Source organism: Macadamia integrifolia, chromosome 3, assembly GCF_013358625.1.
Source record: "Macadamia integrifolia cultivar HAES 741 chromosome 3, SCU_Mint_v3, whole genome shotgun sequence".
In the NCBI taxonomy this organism is placed as follows: domain Eukaryota; kingdom Viridiplantae; phylum Streptophyta; class Magnoliopsida; order Proteales; family Proteaceae; genus Macadamia; species Macadamia integrifolia.
This window is the reverse complement of record NC_056559.1, coordinates 16,746,358-16,750,757: the sequence shown is the minus strand read 5'-3', so window position 1 is coordinate 16,750,757 and position 4,400 is coordinate 16,746,358.

Sequence of the window (4,400 nt, the reverse complement as noted above, 5' to 3'; positions counted from 1 at the left end):
CCCTTCTACATCATAAATAACATCCTAGGTAACCATCACACACACTCTCTCTCTCTCTCTCTCTCTCCCCGATCAATTGATTGATTGATTTGTGCTGTATCATCATCTATCTTTTGTTGTGCAACATGTCATGGTGCGCAGATCCAAGGGTTGAGAGCACTTTGGGCTGCACATTCAGGCCTTGGGCTGCCTATCTAAAAGTTTTATAACCCTTGAATCTTTGTTACATGATGTAATGGAATCAGCTCCTCTCCTTAGCTCCTATCACCCAAGTCATGTCCATAGTTATCTTGGCGAGGCAACAATCCAACGGTTCTTGGTGCCTTGTTCTCCGAACCTTTGTCAATATCTTGTTTTCCGTGCCTTTTTCAAATCGTTGGATGATCGCTTCATCATGTGTTGCTTGTCAGGTTGAGCGATGGGCACTAAAGAGAGGAGCTGGATCCCAATGTAACATGCTATAGAGGAACCCAATCGATCCTCATCTTTCATCTACTGTTTGAAGTTTCTGATAATGATTTACATGGTAATAGTGGTTCCTCTGGCTTTCATGATATCGTTTGACAAGAGGATTATAGGGTGGGAGTAGTGATAAGAGAAAGGGATGTCAAGGGTAATATTGTCAATAAGGGTACATGATTGAGGAAAGAATACTGTATTAGATAGTTTTGTAAACTCAAACTCAATATTAAGTAATTTTATTAATTAAAATACTAATTAAATAATTTAATAAACCCAAACTAATAGTGTGTATTCTTATAATTTTTTCAGAAAAGAACGTGACCTTAACAAAACCAATGATCCCGATCTAACTAGTGGAAGGGTCGAGAGGACTTCCCCACGTTTTTTTCCTAATTGACATTCGGAGAGCAATGACAACTAGGGCCGTAGGCCTGGGTGGTCCCTAGGACCAAATTCTTAGGATGGTCCTTCGTGGTCAACAGTGACACGTTTCATTTTACTGAGTCTTATCAGGATCAACTGATACCTACAAGAGATATCTTTGCCCAAATTAAACATCAACTAGTTTTGGTGATCGAATTTGATTGGGGAAAGGGTTCTTCAAGCTGTCATGGTATCCTATACCTCTTACCTCTTCATAGAGAATAATTAAATAATTTTTAAAGAATAAATAAATAAATTAGTCTTTATAAGGAGACAAGAAATCCCAGTAGGATTTTTCGTTTTATTTTATGCTCAATTTGTTTCTTCAAATGGTGGAGTGTGAAAGAAAAAATAATGAGATTCCAGGAAAAGTGGAGTTCAGATGCTAGCATTTAAAATTCAAACTCTCTCTCTCTCTCTCATACAGTTGCTTTAATTCTAACTTCTCCAATCCCATCTATCTTTTATTTATTAGAAATGAAAAACAAACAATCCATTATTTATTTCCCAATTCCAAATTTATGGGATAAACCTCACTCAAGTCAAGCATATTCTAGTTAGGTTTTCTACAAACACATCCTCCTCCCTTAAAATAACAAAGGAAACAATTATAACTTCTCCAATCCCATCTATCTTTTATTTATTAGAAATGAAAAACGACAACCCATTATTTATTTCTCAATTCCAAATTAATGGGATAAACCTCACTCAAGTCAAGCATATTCTAGTTAGGTTTTCTACAAACACATCCTCATCCCTTAAAATAACAAAGGCAACAACAGTACTAACAAAGAAATTTTTTATTTGGCAACATATTCTAATAAGATCAACAGAATTAAGGATGTGAGTTTGTAACCGAAATCGTTTACCAAAATCAAGCTGATCCGTTTACACTGAAACCGTAAAACCATTAAGTAAATGGTGTGATTATGGTTTCAAGTTTCAGGCCGATTAGCTAAATGGGTCGGGTCCGTTTAAACCGCGAAACCCGTTGGTTTCAAACAGAATTGAAACCATTTAAAACCATTTAAACCGTTTAAACCGATCCGATTAATCTATATAACAATTAAATAAAAAAGGGGCAGTAATCCATATAACAATTAACAATTAAATTAAGTGTCCAACCTGCTTTGGTATGATTTATTGCAATTCAATTCAAGTTTAGGCTTTAGATCATGAACTTGTAATCCATATATGTTACTATGTTATTATGTTATCATAGATGGGGTGTTTTGGCTGAATCACCTGTCATTTTAATATTTTATGCTGTAGAAGGCTGGATTTGGATGTCGTATGATATTAGTTCTAAATGTTTGAGAATGACAAAGAAATAATACTAGATTATCAAATTAAGACATACCATCGTTAATATAGAATCTCTTATTTGTGGTTACCAATTATTTTTTGATAAGCTTATGATCTTTAGTTTAGATATGGCTGCAAGTTATAACAAACTGATTGTGAACCGTTTTACAAACCGTATGGAATAAACCGAAACCGTTTAAAACATGAAACCAACACCGTTTAGAAACCGTGAAAATCGAAACCGTTTACTAAATGGTCACGGTTTCAGAAAGTAGAACCATTTAGTAAATGGTGCGGTTATGATTTTAGTCAAATAAATGTGAACCGAACCGATCCGCACCATTTAAACCGAAACCAAACCGATTAACACCCTTAATCAGAATATCGCCTCCATCATATGGAAGATGATAGAATTCTTTGGAGAGAGTGGAGAATAGAGGAAGCCTTCAAAAGTGGAAGGGTTAAGACGAAGGATCGATTGTCTAATACACTGATATGAACCTTGGGGGAACTCAACCCCATAAACCACCTTACATGATGAGGAACTCAAGATCATTTCAACTCATACCAAATCCCTTTTGTAACCGATATGCGAGACCACAACCCCCTCCCCCCCTCCCAAAAAAAAAAAAAAAACTATGACTGGTATAGGATATCCAATGTTTGAACAATGTTCTATGTGCGGTGTTAGAGTTCCAACGAGGTACTTTTTCTTTTGACATTGATAAAGCTCCAAACGTCTGTTACAATTGTTCACTTCTCATTATTTTTTAATTTGTATTATATTATATAGGTCCATCTAATGACCGACTTTTATTACTCCCTAATGAGAGATTGAATTGTATTACGTTACTTAAATTAGAAGATTACAAAAAAGTTCCTACTTATAGAGATATAGGAACCATATTATTGAAAACTCTATATGGATGCACATAGAATTAGATCTCAATAATGGTTGATATCATATGTGACACCTTCAAAATAGGAGAGTGACTCCTACAAGTTAGGTGAGGAAGAGATTGAGCCTAATGCAATCAGACTGCTTGTCTAATAGGAGATAAAGAAAAAGAGAATATATCCACTAATACACCCCCTCAAGGTGGGGATATGAGGGCTTGAATCACAGATTGTCCTGTAAAGAAGAAAAACGTGTTGTTCTTAGGGCCTTCATAAAATGTCGGAAATTTTATCCTTGGTAGAGATGAATTGGACTTGAAGGTCACACGATGCGACCTTATCATGAACAAAGTGGAAGTCGATTTAACGTGCTTATGGGGGCACAAAATACTAGGTTGGTAGAGAGTTAAGTGGCTTCGATATTATCACATCATAAAATAGGAGCAGCCAAGATCGGAACCAAGCTCACCAAATAAAGAACACAACCCTGTATTCAGACTCGATTGAAGAATGAGCTACAGTTTTCTGCTTCTTGGAGGCCAAGAGATAAGATTAGGGCCCATATAAATGGCATAGCCACCACTAGACTTACGATTGTCACTATCACTAGCCTAATTTGCATCAGAGAATGCTCACAATTGGAGGGAACTGGACTTAGAGTTAAACAACCCTTGATCCCTATTGGATTTAAGATAGCGAAGAATTTGTTTGACCATTGTCCAGTGATCGTCCGATGGAGCATGAATGAACTAATAGGCATAGTTGAAAGAATAAGCAACATCTGGTCTAGTAAGAGTGATGTACTACAGAGCACCAACTATAGAGCGATACTTGGTAGGATCAGAGACAATGGCACCCCCTATAGAGGAGACTACATATGTGGTGTCACACCCTGTTCACACAGAACCGGGTCAGTGACTGGGTTAACACCGGTTAACCCAAACCTGCCAGGATCATCTGATACAGTATTCCACCACAGCATACACACATCTAATAAAAATTTATCAGTTCAGCGGAAGACTTGGTTTACCTGTAGATACTCCCATAATACTTGATACCCGAATTGTGATACAATAGTTATATACATGTGTGCCCGAAGGCATGACATTTACACAATAAGAGTACAATTCACATATCAAGTACATAAAAGAGATCATAAAAAATCGGAGTATACAGCTCGGCTCGGTATCAAAACCTAGAGCTTAGCTCGGTATCAAAGGTTGAGTCCAGCTCGGCTTCACAAGGTAGAGCTCGGCTCGGCATCAAAAGTGGAGCTCAGCTCGGCATCAGAACTGCGGTCCCGCAGCACAACC